The sequence below is a fragment of the Lonchura striata genome, chromosome 2 (genome assembly GCF_046129695.1).
Source record: "Lonchura striata isolate bLonStr1 chromosome 2, bLonStr1.mat, whole genome shotgun sequence".
NCBI classification, from domain to species: domain Eukaryota; kingdom Metazoa; phylum Chordata; class Aves; order Passeriformes; family Estrildidae; genus Lonchura; species Lonchura striata.
This window is the reverse complement of record NC_134604.1, coordinates 29158943-29177040: the sequence shown is the minus strand read 5'-3', so window position 1 is coordinate 29177040 and position 18098 is coordinate 29158943. Positions and strand designations below refer to the sequence as shown.

Sequence of the window (18098 nt, the reverse complement as noted above, 5' to 3'; positions counted from 1 at the left end):
GGAGTATTTTCTAAAGACACCACCTAGAGATCAATCTCATTGTGAACATAGTCCATATTTTTTGATCAGTCCTCTAGATTATAAAATGAAGCCATGTTTCTTAAAAGCTGATACAAACACAAAAGCTAGCAGTGAAGAAGACAGTTTAAATGTATGATTGATCACTAATGTTGGCATGTACAAACTAAACTCTCCCCTGGGCACCAGTGTGCTCTGCTCAATGTACTCATCCTCCTCGTGGCTCTGCATTGAAATAACTCCATAACTCAATCTCATGTTTCAAGACTTCTGTGGACAGCCTGCAGGAGGGAGAGGACTGCTCTTTTTCTGATGCCCAATTTACCCGCATGCTCTAGGATGCTTGAAGGAAGACAAAGCTTCACTGATTGGCAGCAGCTAGACCGATACCCTGAAAAAGTTGCACCAGTGTCCTGCTAGGACACAAAGGATCTATTTTTTCTTAAGTGCGTATGTTGGTCTAACTTGCTCACACGCTGAGGGTCAAATTTAAAGTCAGATATGGAATTAGGAAGGAATTTTCCATCCCACAAAGACTGGCGACAATCCCAAGTGCAACTAACTCACTGTTTTCTCTTCTTATCTCCCTAGACTTGTACAGGGAGATGCAAATAACAAACTTAAACCCAGAGATTTAATAGACTTACAAGATCTTAATATAAAAAAGGGACTTATTTCTTTAGGGGTTGCAATCACTGCATGACTCAGAGGCTTGATTCTCCTGAGTCAATGAGGGGCAGAAGGCATGTATAGTGTTTTGGTATGGGAAAAGTATATGTGGTGTTTCACGTCTCACAACAGTTGTATTGAGAGCTCAGGACACAACACAAGCCTCAGGGCATAAGGAGAGACAGTGTGTATAGACAGTGCCATAGATGTGCCACTCTTGTAAAATGCGAACAATGTGATACTGAATTCTGCTGCAGATCATCAAAACTTTGGTTGTTGAGTAACTCCTCCACTTCGATCCTTCAGCTGTTTAAGGCAATCCTCCTAGAGCCCATCTAACCAAAGTGACCAGTAAATGGGCTAAAAAGTAGCCACTAGTTAGAACTACTTCTGGTGTTGACAGATCAGCTTACTGACAAGAAAAGTGTTTCCTATAGTGTCAGCACTGCAAAAGTTGAAGTCTAGGTCACATGTATACTTGTCTCAAACATAAACAAAAAACCCTGATAATTTCCAGATCTGGAGCCCTTTTCCTGTGGGTGCTACTGTAGTGAAGCAGAACAAGGCTGGCTTGATGTTCAGATAGCAGGCTAAACCTGCAGTGTTAGCAATGGTGTGATGTCTTGTTTTGACTTACACACTGAAGAGAGCAAAGACAAGGCCTCAAAATAAGAATAAATATAGATGAGCAAGAGGTTATTTCATTGATATCTCACTATTTAGAGAGCTGCCCACACTTACAAAGGGAAAAGCAAACACTGAACCTGGAAATGCATTCTCAAACCCTCACTGAAGTGATGTCTGATTTTCTCTGTTTTTTAACTGTACAGATTCAATACTCAAAATATACCCTTGCTAAGACCAAACCTACCAGATCTGTAGCCATCTAAAGAGCAATATGTTACAAAATGAAAGGGAATACTCTTAAAATTATTTTATCCATGGAATTCTCTTCCCACAGGGAAGGGAAGACAGACCTAAGGTGTACCACAGGAATGCACTTGGATTTCTGTAAACAAGAAAACTCTACTAAAACAGCAGACTGGCAGTAAAAAAGCACCACCACAACAGTCAAAGCAACAAGCATTACCAAGTGACTGGGAACAGCAATTTTAAGCAAATCATTCAACCCTTTTTTTGTTGCTTACCTTGATTATGTCAGACAACATTGTTAAAGAGTCTTGCTAGAGACTCCGTGACCTTTCCAAATTACAAAGGGTCAAGGCAGACTGTTCCTAAAATTTCAGAACACAGAATATTCACCTCTTTTGCTATCTACAATGCTAAACGCAACAATTTCAAACAAACAAAACACCCCCCTCTGAGTCCTTCCGAAAGGAATCAAGGAAAGCACAAAACTACCATTAGCATTTGTAACCTCTTTCTGAGCTAAACCCATTAGCTACAGAAACATTGCTAAGAAAACAGTAATAGGAGGTACTTCAGTGAACAACTACATCAGCAAGATTTCAAGTGTTCACTGTATATGCTTAATTTCTTGCCAGCTTCATTTCTTGCTCATTTACTTCTTGTGCAACGTTGAATGCAGAAAAAAAAAACAAACCTCTGCTTCCCTATCCAATAAATAGATAGCAATTAGCTGTGACCACTTTTGTGGAGAATGGAGGATGTTGAGACTGAATAATTGTTCCTCAGGAAAATGAAATAACACAATATTATTATATATAAAATTATGATAATGATCTGTGGACAGCTCTCATAGCTTTTCTCCATGGATCTAAGACTTCCTACCAAACATTAAATTAAACCTTGCCACCACACTCTTGGAAGACAATTGATACATTGCTACAATTTGTTTGCAAGTGGGAGAATGTAATGAACAGCTAATGCTTACATATCTAATTTTAAAAAATGCTTTCATGATTTTATTTCTAAATGTTTATTTAATTTCCCAAAAGTGAAACTGAGAAAAGAGTACTATTTCATGCCAGTCTCTCTCCACCCCTTCAGCTCTTTGAAACCTTACAACATCAAGCGTGTAAATTCAATTTCTCTGTCTGGAGGCTCAGATCTAATAGCTCTGTCTGGAACATCAGTATCAAGGGATCTTGTCTTCAGAGTTTAGAGGAAAACAGCAAAGAGCTTTCTGGCGAGACCGAAAGAAAAATTCTCTTATTTATTTTAGAGAAAGATTATTAAGAGGTGACAACTACAATAAGGTATTACTTTTATTAGTAGCTTCTCAGTATTGCAGTGTACACCAAAATTAATGTACACAGAAAAAAAAAGAATGTACGTTCACCTATGTATAACTTGCCCAGGTTCTCTCTCCAGCAGAAATCATCACTGCTTATTTCAGAACAAGTCACAATGAGCTGGGATAGTTAACTTCCCACCTCAGGTCCCACCATCATCTCCAACAATTTAAAGTGTCTTAAGCACTGAGGCAAAAGTGCTTAATGTTTCTATCACTGTCATCATTAGCAATGAATATTCTTACTCCTAAGACTTATCATGTAGTCTTACATCATCACTTTTAAAAAACCCATTTTACAAGCCTCCTGTATTCTTGGGCCAGTAAATTTTCACTGGTGCTTAAATTTTCTGACATACTTACTGATATACATATCAAGGGTGTTTTTTAAAACCCACACTGATTTTCTGTCTTCAGTCTGTCCTGACTGAACAACGCAGTTGGGTAAGTTTCTCAGCCATATTACTGTGCACATGTTAAGACCATCAGGAAGAGTCAGTGCTCAAACTGTACTCAGGAGACAAAAAATGAGGACTCCTATGTGGAGATCCAGGAATCCAAGTTCAGTTCTTCCTTTTCCTGTTTCAAAGGTGAGCAATTTTTCAGCCAATTGTCCTTACCATGGGTATTTGTCATCATACCTTCTACTGAGAACTATGAATCAGACACTACCATTGCTCATATTTTTGTATTTTGGTGATTAATATTTCTGAATTTATAAACACATGTTTATATTGAGGTATTTAGTGTATTTATGTATTTAGAAACACACAAACCCATCAGTGTGTCTTTGTGTGTTTGTCAGACTATATTCCATCAGCCTAGCTGTTTCTATCAACTTTGCTGCATCTTCTGGGATCTAGCCATGTTGAATAAAGTCTGCATCATAACAGCCTAGGAAAATTTGCAGCTTTAAAACAACACAGTTTATATGGAAAAAAAAACCCCAATGTCTCATTTGCAAGGGCAGAGATTCCAAATCAATATGGTTACACAGGTTACACAGGTCCATCACCTTAAGAGGTTCAGATCTTGAATCAGGTTTCTGTTTAAGCACCATTCACTGTTAATGCATTTGACACATGTTGAAATGGAGCAATCATTGCAGTTAGATCAGCTTTCCCTAAGCCAGAGGGGTTTATATAGACCCATACCTATGAAGACCTATAAATAAAGACCTATTTCCAACAGAGGTCCACAAAACACATTGCTACAATGATTGATGATAGGAAATGAAGAAATTACCTGAAAGTAAGAAATTCCATATATAACTTTTATATGCTTCCACAATTTGTTTTACATAATTTCAGTTTCTCTGTCAAATCCTATCCTCACTTCTTATTTGGAGCAGTATAATCCACAACATCCTCAGTCTCCTCTTCCCTATTCACAGAGAACCACAAGCATCTGCTGTCTTGTTTTTGAACATGCTGGCAGTCTGCTCAGATGCCTGGCTCAGATCTCAAAAACTGATGTTTTAACCTGGGCTGAAGAACATGTATCTCACCTGCAGAACATGAACCTCCAAACATGCTTTGCCAATGGCCAGACCACACAGCAAGAGGATCAAATCAAACGTGCCATGTGGGGAAGGTGTGACAACGGGAAAAATGCAAAGCCCCCAAAGCCAGGAACTGGATTAAAAGAGGACATAGCTTGGAACAAATGTTCAAACTCTGCTCTAATTTTTGAATGCAAAAGAGATGTCCAAGCAAACAACACTTGACGAGCTTCCATTCTCTTGATATGGTGTGATCTTAAAAGGACCCAACAGTCATGCACCACATGCTTTCTGATTTCCAAAGTAATAACAATTTAGGACCATGAAATAGCTAGTATTACTTGAAAAACTGTAAGCTAAAATGATTCCCAATGCAAATTTCTAAGCAAATACTAAAATCTGTGTAAAGCTAATTAAAATTTCAGAACCTGCTTTCAATTTTACCCATATTTCTTTTGTAATAACTTATTACTTATGCATTATTTAATCACACTGTAGCCAGGGAGCAGGAGTTTTTCCTCAAATCACAATTGAATATGAATTATTATTTTGCTATTTTATATAAATGATTTTAAATAACTTCTGTCTTGGAAACACATGACTTAGGACAGAGCTGAAGAAATAACTAGCTAAGCCTCACAACATGAGCTCAAGTCTGTACTGCTCTATTCATCCATTTTTTTTTCATCTTTCATCTCAATATAGAATGAATGAAAATGACCTTTTGATTTTTTAATTGAGATTTGCTTTATCATACAATCTTTGTTTACACAGTCACAGGGTATTCCTAGAATAATACCATGTCAAGCAGCTGTTACTGTAGTTTATATATATTGATGTAGAGTCTTGGAACATGCAGAATATTTCTAAAGAAATGGTCCAAGAAGACAGTGTAAGAAGGACAGCTCAGTTATCAATCTGCAGAGGAACCAGAAGATCCTCTTTCTTTGGGTGTTTGTGAAAAACAGAGGCATAGTGAGTAAGAATTGGAATAGGGTTTGCAGTCTGACATAGTTATGAATTTTGTTCAGAATGAGGACATCTGTATATTTTTAAATGGAATTATTACTCAACCATTTAAGTTGGACTGTAAACATACACCATGTTAAACAGATGTTAGGCCTGCAGAGGGCTTTACAAATGAAATAAACTTGTGACAGAGGTTTATTTTTTTTCCTTTTTACAATTTACACAATCCATGCAGATAAGGATTTTATTGCTTTATTAATAAAAACTAAAGATAGCAGAAGGCAATGAATCTAAGCATCTGTGACCTCCCCTATAATTTGAACAGTTGACTGAGAAGAGACTTTGTGCTGCAGCAAACAATTACACAGAAGTAATCATTGCTGTACAAGTCATGCCAAGGTTCTCCAAGCTGTTCTTGGCATAAGACCAGCAAAGGTGAAACAAAAATAGCTTTATGTCATCCTTGCAATTGCCCAAATCAGTAACACAGAGAGAGGCCAGCTCCAGCCCTGCATGCAGTGTAGCTACAGGACTGCTCTGCCTATCACCCACTTGCCTGTGGTTCCAGCAGGGTATTTGATAACTGAGGACCATGAGGAGAAGGAGAACTTTAATAGTTACAGGTGTTTTCCCAAGGCACAGGAAAAATTAAGTGAGCTGGCTGGTACCAAGGCAATGGGTATCTGGATTTTAGAAACAGCTCAACTGAAAAACTCTCCTCTGTGAACTTTTTGGATGAAACAATGCCATAATATTAACTTAGAGCACTTTAATTTAAACTGGGCTAAATATACAGGCAAGACAGGCAGCGAGTACAAGCAAGGCAACTGAGAGCAGCTCAAGGAAGACTTGGGGTGTTGGTGGATGGGAAGATTGACATGACCCAGCAATGTGCACTTCCAGCACAGAAAACCTACCACATTCTGGCTGGCCACCAGATCAAGGAAGGTGATTCTCTCTTTCTACTCCACTGTCATGAGACCCCACCTGGAGTGCTGCATCCAGCTCTGGGGTCTCTGACATAAGAAGACTGGAAAACAGAAATCTGAGGGACACTATACGGCAGCCTTCCAGTAAAAAAAGGACTACAAGACAGCTGGAGAGGAACTTTTTATAAGACGATGTAGTGACCATATGAAAGGTGATGGACTTAAAATGAAAGATATTTAGATTCAATATTAGGGAAAAAATATCTTTCCTGCGAGGGTGGTGAAACACTGGAACAGGTTTCCCAGAAAAGCTGTGGATGCCCCATCCCATCACTGGAAGTGTTTGAGGCCAGGCTGGATGGGACTCTGAGAAACCTGGTCTGATGGAAGGCCTCCCTGTCCATAGCAGGGAGGTTGGAATGGAATGGCCTTTATGCCTTCTTCCAACCCAAACCATCCTATAATCCCGCAGGTCACTGTGCTCAATTTCTATCAGGCCACAGCACTGAAAAAAAAGATGAGAGCCATGAGTTATCTAACTCTACTGCCAGCTCTTTGGTGAAATCATGTTCTCTTAATTAAGAGATATAGGTCTCATAATCCCTTTCCCCAACAGGATGTGAGCTCTTGCTCATCTAAAATGCTTAACCTAGGGAGGACATTATGTCCAGCATTGTTAGGTACGCAGCAGCACTGCTGCATTACATGCTAAACTAAGAATGATGAACTCTCCTTCCTGGTTGTAAGGTTATTAGATACCTGAATAATTTTTATTGCTTTTCTTCTGAAGAAGGTGGTGTAATATTAGTGTGAGCATCACAGAGATAAATTAACTGGCAATCGCTGTCTAAAGCCAGAGACAAGTATTAAAAAAAAAAAAAAAAAGAAGAAAAAAGGATGAATCCCAGTGAGGAACAAAATATTTAGGCTTTTAGATGTTTCATATGCTTATCAAAAATTCCTCTTTTCAATCTCTGGGCTGGGAAATCAAATAATTTTTCAAAATTGAATGCAAGTTCCATCAAAACCTATATTTAGATCAAGGACATGAATATGAACATAAGCATCCAACAATAGAAATCTGAATCTGAAAATTATAGTTATGCATTTTTTCTAATTTAATAATCCTTGATACAAAATGGGAACTCATTACACTGCAATTAGACATTTTTAAAAGTTATTTCAGATCTCTGAATGAAACACAATATCTGGATGCCAAGCTGTTGCCAACATTTTTACTGTCTGGAATTGTATGTTTAAAACGATATCACGTCAACCTTTTGTATTTCTGAGACAGCTATTTCAATGTGTTTCGATTTACTACAAGAGACTTTTCAAACAAGGCCATATAATGTAGGGTTGTTTCAAAGTGCCTATAATAACAAAATCTTACTAGTCCACATGTGCTGCGTGCAAGTGTATTCCTTATAATTTACAAGATGTTATTGTTTTTAATGGACATCACTCCAAACCTACCTGCCAGTTTGCAAATCGCTAACAGCAACAGGAAACTGTGAGGATAAACTGCACCCTTGGTGTCACCTACAGTCTTCTGCATCCCCCAGGTTGTTGGCACAACTGTCAACGACTCTCTGTTACATGTCAGTAATTTTTTGGGCAAGGTAAACAGAGACAGGATCCAAATTATTGTGTCAGCTCTGACAGTTTTGCAATGTTAATAGAAATTACAGCACCAAGGTTTGTTTTAGACTTTAGTAACTGCAGCTATTGCCCTGATAAACATCACAAAAGACATATTGTGTGAAAAAATGAAAATGCTACAAATACCCTCCTAGAATAAGATTTTCACTTTAAAAACCGCAAATATGAACAATGTCGTGGCATTGCTTGTAGGAAAGATGTTTTGGTAAAACTCTGAAACTTTCAGAAAAAATAAGTCATTTCAGAGTAAGTAATTTACACTGTTTTGATATAGAGGCTTTAAAATATTCTGTTCCGCTATAATAGTCTCTGTCAATGGTCTCTTCTCACAGGAATGTCTTTTCAGTGGCATCTGCCAGGCACTGTCACCAGCCTAAAGGTTCTTAGAAATATGATCATCTGCAGCTATAACTAGCAATACTCTGTGCCTAGAACCAAGGAAAATTAAGTGCTATGCCTCAGTGTCAGTAGCAGGCAATAAGTCTATTTGTACAAATACATTTTGATGTACAAAGCAAGAAATAAGTTGTTAGGGGAAATAGAAAGCAGGCATTACATAAGGAAAGCATCTCATACAAACAACAAACAGGGAGCACTCAGCCTCACAGTCCCTTGTTTTATCTTGTTGATCCTGTTTACTCCAACAGGGACGATGTTCTTCCCACATTTCTCTTAGGCAGGTCTGTAAGTTGGCACTGTGCACTTTGGCCCAGTGCCAACTCTCTGTCTGCCTCAATTCCTACCCCACTACTGCCTCTTGTCAGGTCTCCCCATATGCTCCAAACCCTCTCACTGCTGTTAGTTTCAGTGCTAACCCTGCAGCATCTCTCACTATACTGTGCTGCCAGCTGTGGTGCCGATGATAAAACATCAGACATGTCCTGCTTCAGCTAGAGCAATTACAGCTTGACAAGTAGGGGAGAATGGCTGCATCCAGGCTACGACATTCATACCTTCAGCTCTATCACTGCACACAGAAGTCCAACAGCACAGAGAACCACTGACTTTCTCTCCATGCTGTTCATCTATGACAATGACCAAAATGTATGGATATTTCTGATTGTACTGAGTTCCTTTCCATTAAGTGTCCAGTTTTTCTTGTCCTTCATAAAATGCCTCAGTTTACCAACTGAAAACTGAAATAGACTCTATGCAAGGAATGAAAACAACTAAAGACAAACAACTACCAAATACCTAATCTACTTCATTGTGGCTATTTCCAGCATATGGTGACTGATCATGCCTGTGTCAGATTCCAGCCACAGAGTTCCTCATGTACCCATTGTCAGAGCACAATCTAAGCAAGAATGTACCTATGACTGGTGACCAGACACCACCACGTGGTTTCATTTCAACCCCAGTTTTCAAATTAAACTAAATACTCCTGCCTTTCACAGCTGTGAACCAAAACTCCAGTGCTTAAACAGAGTAAAACAAATAGAGTAAGTGTTGCAGGAGCTCCAGAGGAGGAAGAGGTTGTAGTTACTAATAATGAGGAGTTAAAGCTCAGGTCCTCAAAAGTTCTGGAGATACTCTTCACCTTCTTAAGGCACACAGAATTTTTCACCCCCAGAAATGTCATCCACCTGCTACTTAAGCCTGGAGGACTGGGATCTCATCTCTGCAAGCCAGTACGCTGACACTACATCCTGCACCACTTCATGGAGAGACTGCTCAAATCTCTTAGCTGAAAGCTCCCAGGCAGAGTATTCAAAATATGTGCTCTAACTGTGGAGGAGGGAGGGTAAAGGCCTGATTAAGCTCAGCTTTCTGATTGACTGATGCTTTTGAAGGCTTTGGTATGAAAATGGACATGACACATCAGAGACCATTAACTATGTAAACACTGCTTCCTAAGAAATGAAAGCAGCAGTAATTGTACCCTAGCTAGCTGCTGAAATTGCTTAAAGCAGGACTATCCTGGGAAGTAAAAGAAGCACAATATGCTATCAATGTGTTTGTTAAAGACAGAAGTCTACATGTTATGAAGAATCCATGTTTATACACGCATATATATATATATATTCACATATCACTGATGATATTTATGTCTGTAACCTTATTACAATGCTTTAGACAAGGATTTCATATGGAATAATGTACTGAAAAGACATAGTGGTACAAAAAGTGGAACCTATCTCTGTTGTTTAGAAACCAGACTTTTATACTCAGTTTGTCACTCACTAACTGAATCCAGCCCCTTCTATCTCTAATACATGAATCAGGACAATCACAGTTGCCTCCCTAAGGTGAGATAAAGAGTATATGCAGGTTGTCTGAAATAATAAACACAGGCAGCAGAAGATTTAGTATTACAGCTTGGTTTATAAATCTATGTGTTTTTCCCATACTGAAGGCCACTAAATGGAGGAAATTCATCAGTAGGGTATGACATTTTATAATTTGTAGAAGAATATGACAGTCTCACAAAATATATGGCTATGCAGAAGGCATAAAATATCTGTGGGATTTATATGTGGCATAGATTAGTTGTCCTTTGAGCAGATTGTTGTCTTTCCAACACAAAGTTCCTGAAAGGAACTACCTCCACAATTCAAAATACTTACAGAACACTCATATAGAAAGAATGGCATCTGGTGTAGAGCATACTGCTTGGTGTTGACTGGTTATAGCTTAGTTAAATTTCTCCTCAAGGGCTCAATGTAAAACATGTTCTCACAGAGATCTGAAAACTGGATCTTTGTTGCAGGGCTTGGACAGCTGGCTTACCCAGGGTTAGTCAAAAGATCCTGGTGAGTACCAGTTATGGTACATTCAAAATATTTAAAAACAACAGAGCTATATTGGTCATCTTGGAAGCAACTACCATAGCAGACTGAGTCTGGTACATGTGGACTCATTCCACCATGACTTCCCACAACAGGGCTTCAAGCAGTTTCAAAGAACTGAATAGAAACATGTGTTGTGCGGCAAAGACAGCAGTGAGGTAAAAGGTGGAAGAAGATGGGAATAAGGAAAAAATCCCTGCCACAAGCACCTACTACTGAGGCACTAGCCCAGACATTTAAACTTGCCTGCACTGTGCCTTGCTGGAATATCAGAGATGACTTCAGCATCTGGCAGAGGTGACACAGGACCTGCAAAAGATCTACTCAGAGCACCTGAAATGGTACTCACTGAAAACTTTAAAGGTACCAATCTTTCTGAGAAGATGAAAGGGTGCAAAGGTTGACACCCAGGTCCCTAATCTGTAAATACAATTATGAACTCTATCACCACCAGACCTCAACCTCCCTTTTCCCTTGACACTATGGAGTTTTGTGCAATGGCTCATGTGAACAGCCATGGTGGATGGTTCCATGGGGCTCCTGAGTTTGATGGACACTTTGACACTACCAACGAGAATGAGAGACATGTATCTGTTGCATTCACTGGAACAATCAGACTGCTCCCAACCCTTATGCTTTCATGTCTAGCTGGTTACTAGAGGAGCCAGGAATAATGGGGCTGGAGGAAATCACCCCCCTGCCCCCAAGTATTACGTTTATTCAACAGCTTGTCTTTAGTAATGTTCTTTTACCAGGCAGTTCTTAAACAAACTTCACTAGTAAAAGCTTAATTAATGCTGCCAGGCCATGGGTGAGCCGGAGGGTAGAAAAACAGGAGTGGGGAATGAATGTCCTCCTTTTCAGGAAGATTAGGGCTACAAGGTAACAAGAAAGCACAGAGGACAGAAAGCAGAAAATATAGGTTAGACAGTACTTGGAGGAAAGGAACTGTTGTTCCTGGAGGAAAGAAACATCTGTTAAGCTCTGTCCTGAGGAGATGACATGAAATTGAAAGATGAAGAGTCCTTCTTCTCCTTAAACGAGTCTGCCTAAGACAACTTCAGCACTCTGCAGCAGGGACCAGTTCTTTTCTGTTTGCAGAACATACTGTAGACCACTATTCTGGTATATAACATGTTCTCTGAAGTGAAGACAAGTATCAGATCAGGAGCCCTATTGCTTGCAAAATCCAGCAGACTCTGAACAGTGTAGTGGTGATGGTGCTGGAAGGACTTGCTGACTGAAGGGAGAAAGTTAGCAGAGCTGCTTACAGCAGGGATGATTTTTAGCAACACTTCAATATTAGATTTTACTTTGGGTTGCTCCTCAATGTTCTGCTTCTCATAGTAAGTATGTAAAGAACCTCCAAACCCCTAGTTTTTCAATGTTTTAATTCAAGATATCAAGTGTCCAAGAATATCAGCAGCCCAATAGGCAAAAAGAAGCATCAAAAGTCAAATTCTTGAAAGTAAAAATGATCTTTCTGTAGATTAGCAGACCTATATATATGTTGATTATTCGTGTTAATTATATGAAAAAAAATCCTGATATTATCTGTCTTAAGTTTAATGATTTCCTGTGTATTTGGTTTGCTCTGACAGGTTGGTGCATCTGTTATCTTTTAAAGCTCCCAACTGCTGTTTTCAAGTAGAATGTTTAATTAGGAAAAATTACTAAACAGACGCCATAATTTAAGGAAGTGTTGTAGTGAAATTATTGTTGCTCATCAGAGGTCACTTAATGTGTTTCTAACTTATTAAGATGAAATACCTGACTTTAGATGCTGAGTACTGTCTCAAAAGTACTCTATTTGTTCAAACAAGTTTCAAAAAATTGTATTTGTGTGAACTATTACAAGAAAAAAAAAATAGTCCATCAAGAAATTTTTGTAGATACTAGCATGGACACCAAGATAACTTATTTAAACAGATGCCAACAGTTTAGCTGCAATGATCAGAGTATTCACATAACTTACCTACTGTTTTGGTTGTGAGATGTCTTTGTGTTGACTGACTTTTATAATTTATTTCAGAACTATGCTGTACCTTCTGGCTGACTCACAGCTATATAATCATTTTTTGAGAGGACTGAATTTCATTTCATGACTGTCTACAGGCTGCATCATAAATTCAAGACTGCTCACTCTCCACTGATCTCCCACAGATGCCAAAAGGAAGCTTGTACAGAGATCAAAGGAAGAATTTGGGCTCTGTGTAGTAAAATAAAACTTTCAGTTGTTATTTTTTACATCACATTCAGAACTGCTTACTGGAAAATGTTCTCTTTGCTAGGATCATTGCCACCCTTGCCTCCTATCCCTTTTCCCTTCCCCATCCTTCTTTCTTTTTTCTGTCTTCCTTTTCTTCTCTTTGCATGTGTCATTGCAGATTCCCACTCCCTGTGCACTGAGTTGGAATGTTCACTGTAACACATACAGTGCCACCATTAACCACAAGTACTCGCATTCTGACAACTCCCGAGGAACACTGGTTCAGATCTCTCTCCAAACTGAGGACACAGCACAATGGCCCTCACTTTCTGCTCAAGAGAATATTGCATATTTATATCTGCAATGTTATAGCTGGGTTTAATACATCCTTCCCCGCCCCCCCCCCTCCCCCCCCCCCAGTATTTTTCAAGAAACAAAAATCAGGACCCAAGCACTTAATAACTCTTTTGCCCATACTGGACACTCACCCAGGTGTTCTCTATCTTGTCCACCAAAGTATTCAACACAAAGTAGTCTGTTCCAGGCAATGAAGGCAGAGGCAGGTTAACATGTCAGCCCCAAGTGCCCCAAATTAACTATTAATATACAAAAATTAAAAGTTCAGTAGCATAACGTTTTCTCTCAAGCTCCAAAATGGATTTAGATCACTAAAGCTGGTTTCAGACACAGGGGTTCTAGTTACAAGGACCACATGAAGGCTGCAGATCAGAGAAGTGGTCAACTGACCCTATGCACCACAAAAGTCATTTGAATTGTCCTGAAAGTGGAGGGGGAAAGGATCAGATACTTTTGAACCCCTCTGCTTTGCCTGCTCTCATGTGCCAACCTTACCATAAAACACTGCAAAGCTTTTTGCATGAAAATTCTAGTGTGCTTCAGAAACCCGTTTCTATCCAAGGTAGTTCTAACAAGACCCTGTGAAGTACGGTTCTTATCCTCATTTTTTCCAAACCAGAAAACTGAAAGAAAATGGTTTGTCTGAGGTCAGTGTCCAAGCCCAGAACAGGCTCTGGAATGGTCTTTACAACTGAGTCACTAGATTGTGTTGCCTTCACCATCATTTAATGTAGGTATGAAGAGATTATAGTCTCTTGTGTTTTGTGAGCTGGGCAGTTCATCTCACCTAACTTTCTCAGCTGAACAACAACAAAAAAATGTGCCTGCATGGAGTCAACCTTGAAACATGAGCAGAGAAGACTTTGGTACTAAAGCTACCACCTCTCTGTCAATGTCCTCCCTTCGTTTACTTGGTGTCAATAATGTTCTCAAAATCGTTTGCATGAATTAGTGCAACCAAAGAATTCTGCACTGTTGCAGTTAATAAATGACTGAGAAAGGCTGTCAATTTATGCAGGAGAAGTTGTTTGCAACCAACAATATATCCAACAGCTTGCAACCAACATGTAAATGGAATGAGATTGAACTGAAAAGGTCCCCATGTCTCACTCAATATTTTTGCTCATAATTCAGAAGATAATTCTAATAATCTTATCAAATACCAAGAAAATATTGAGGTTTGAGAATGGTAGAAAGAGTGTCAGGCTGGCAGATGTGGGATCTGAATTCTTCCAATAAGCCATAAAGTTTAACATAGGAAGTAGCTGTTCAACCTCTTCTATATTGGTCTATGGACATTTTGACAACTATGTCAAAATTTTGCCTGCTGTCACCCATTCCATCACTGACCTTCCTGAGAAGTTAAGGATAGGACAGTCTGGTGTCAAATACTGTAATGAGATTTGACACACACTTGGGCACAGAGTTAGGATCACCCTAATAACTTCCTAGAGGTCTCCAAACATCAGCCTTGTCATGTCCTAGAACAAAAGAAATTACTTTGGGATGCTTTGTATGGTTTCTAGTCACTAACCTGCCATAATCTATCCTTTTTAAAAAAAATTACATTTCAACAACTTCAATTATATCAATTAAAAGTAAACTAGATTTTGGAATAGTACTTCATCTGAACAGCCATCACCACTGCTCAGTTAAACATACTCCTAATAATCATCCAACTAATTTTTCCACTCTCACAGCTAGAAAAGATGTAAAAATTTGGTCTTCACAACACGGGGTCAATGGCCAGAACCCAGTGAACGCACAGAGCAGAGAAACAGATTTTGTTCTTGGGGCTGAAGCTTCTATTTAGTCCTGCAGTGTTGTGAGTGGAGAAGCATAGAACAGTAAGTGAAAAAAGTGCACAACTGCCCAACCTCAGACTAAATCAAGTACAAGACTTAAGGGCTCTAATTTCCACCATTAGCATAAACACTTTCAGGGGCACCACAGTGCCTGGGAAATAGCCTTAGCAACGCCTCACTGATACTCTCCTGACCTTGGCCCTCCCAGCACATCCTCTCTGCGTTTACACCGGGCGGTGAAACTTGAGTAGGAGGCAAAAAAGTCCCAGCTGTGATAGAGACGCTACGCAAAAGGGGAAATCGGGAAAGCCTGCAAAGTCACTCTCTCCTCCATGATACATGACCAAACAGGAGAACTGCACTGGCCATGGCTGGGAGATGTAGGGCTACCAGCCTCCTCTGCTCCTCTGAATCCAGCCCAGAGTGTCCAACAAGGTTAATCTAGTTTGCACCATGACTGTGCAGAAAGACACACAGAAGTGGTTTTGGGGGCAGAGCCTGAGAGGGAGCAGGAGGACAGTGCAAAATAGACCACCTGTTTCAAGTAGGAAAAAAAACCCCAAAACAGTAAACACCCCCCCCCCCCAAAAAAAAAAAAAAAAGAGCAAAACAAAACAAAACAAAAAAAACCAAACCCAAAAAACCCCCAGGGGGACACTTCAAACAAATACATAAATAATTTTATCATATCCTATATCTACCCAAGTAAAAATGAAGATTTTAAGGGAAGATTCAGGACTTCTCAAAAACCCTCTTCATATATATATGGTGGAACTCGTTTTGAATAGTGCTAAGGCTTCAGAAACTCGTAACTGTGGTATAAATCGGTTTCAAGATACTGCTATTAGCCTCTTTCTATCAGGATCAGTGAGGTGATTTTTTTTCCCCAGCGCGTGTGATTTCAGTAAAACAACTTGTTGCTCTTTAAAGTTTTGTTATGAATTACTGTTCTTCTTCCCCTCAATATTATTCCTAGATAACTTGAGCCAGAGAAAACACCTCAGAGCTCTGCGGAAATTTCTCCTTTCGCCTGATCCTACATGTATCAGAAATCATCCTGCCCAAGATTTGGGGAGGGGAGGCGGAGGGGTCTCTCCGTGGAATTACGTCTGCACCTGGCATGGCCGGCCGGGCTCAGCCTGAAGTGCCCCCGGCTCCCTATCGCCCTTGGCTCGCTCCGCACCCCGCCTGGCCAGGGGCTCTGCTTCTCCAGGTTTCTGCGCCCCAAAGCCAGACCCGGCGCTGCGCAGCGCTCCCCGCCCGTCAGACCCCGTCCGTCGCTCCCCCGTGCGCCCCCGGCGCGGGCGGGCTGGTCCCGGCGGGAGCGCTGCCCTCCCGGCCCCGCTCCCATCCCGGGCGCGCACCCACCTGGCCCGCGCCCCGCTCACCTCGTCCCGCCGCCGGGGCTGCTCCTGCCGCCACCAGCTCTGCCCTCACTCCGGCGCTGGGCAGGGCGGCGGCAGCAGCATCCCCCGCCGGCCCCCCAGCTGCCGCGGCGGCACTTGCAGCCTCACGGGAACCGGCGGCGAGAGGAGGAGGGGGTGGGGGAGAGAGAAACCCCTGGCCAGGGCCCCGTCCCAGCCCTCCCCACCGCCTCCGGCACCCGGGCCCGCTCCCACGGGCCACGCAAGGCGGGGCGGGCGGCGGCGGCGACCGCGGGGACCCGCCCGGGCGCTCCTCGCTCCGCGCCGCCCCGCGCTGCCCCGCAGGTAGCGGCGGCCCCGGGCGGGCTCCGAGCGCACCGCCCCGGAGGGGAAGGGACGCCGGATACCTCTCCGTGAGCCTCCCTGCTGCCAGGCTTCGGGGCGCTGACCCTGCGGCTCTCCGTGCAGCGGCACCCGGCAGGTTGGCACACGGGTACTTAACCCTGCAGCGGGACGCAACTGTGGGGGAGGAAAAAAAGTATTAATAAAAAATCATTGCTTGCTCAGTTTTCTTTTCAAGACTAGGGTTTTCTTCCAGCTCTCAACGAAAAAGTCTGACCTCCCGGCTTATGCTGTTCCCTGGTACCTGAAGCTGACAGAGTAGACACCAGGGACCTGTATTTCTTGAAGATGAAAATCGTCATATTGCTCTGTACAGTTGAATTTTGGTGTGGTTTTGCAGATTTTTACAGCTACAGATCTGTTATACCCACCAGTTGATTTGGATCTTAAGAATTGAAATGCAGAGAACAAAATATTTTCATTATTATATGGTAGCGCTTACATTATTACACTGCTTCCCTAGTCCAAAAATCTTTCAACACTGTTTGAAAGCAACAGTCTTTTGGGATCATTATACAGTTTGTATTTGAAAACTCTTAACCTCATAAAATGCTTTTTTTTTTTAAAGGAAAAGTAGAATGTAGCCCTATACACAGACTCTGGTGCCATTCTACAGCCAGCCCAACTTTAGAGGTTTGGCTCTGTCCTGACTATATAGTTTTCCTTTGCCAAATAATAACAGCAAAAATGTTGTTAGAGTTGCAATATACTGCTAAGAGTGACACTTAGAATGTATTTAAAGTGTGTTATATTTTTACCTTGAAGAGGTGATAGAAACCTTCATTTCTGAAGGAGATCTATGAGACCTAACTTTAGTAAATGTGTAGTCTATGTATTATTGGAGAATTACCCACAAAGTTGCTTACATACTCAAATAGCATTTCTCGTATTAGGATACAGTTAATTTTGCAAAATAGTTTTCCTTTCCTATTTCTACTGCAGTACAGTAACTTTTTAAGAAATAGATAATCATTCTTTTGATAGTTAATACAGTATAATTGAACAAACATAATAAAATGCCAGCAAATACTTTTCAGATTAAAAAAAATAATAAAAAATTACTGATTCCAAAGGGGGAAGAAGAGCTTTCTTAATTCTTAATCATGCTTAACTGGAGATGGTTCCAGATACAAGGTCTACAGATTCAGAGGATTCCCTACTAATGTTGTATTAAACTTTGATTTGCAGCCCCAAGAAAATGTAACACTT

At 40.7% G+C, this 18098-nt stretch overlaps 1 protein-coding gene across 1 annotated transcript in view; it reads right to left on the bottom strand.

Annotated features, from left to right (window-relative positions):
• Positions 1-16572, bottom strand: part of CASR (calcium sensing receptor) — a 73280-nt gene extending 56708 nt beyond the window's left edge. Inside the window, exon 1 of the mRNA XM_021548851.2 lies at positions 16512-16572. The gene's annotated coding sequence lies outside the window, so the exon portion shown is untranslated. The remainder of the gene's footprint in view (positions 1-16511) is intronic.
• Positions 16573-18098: the final 1526 nt, after the last annotated feature.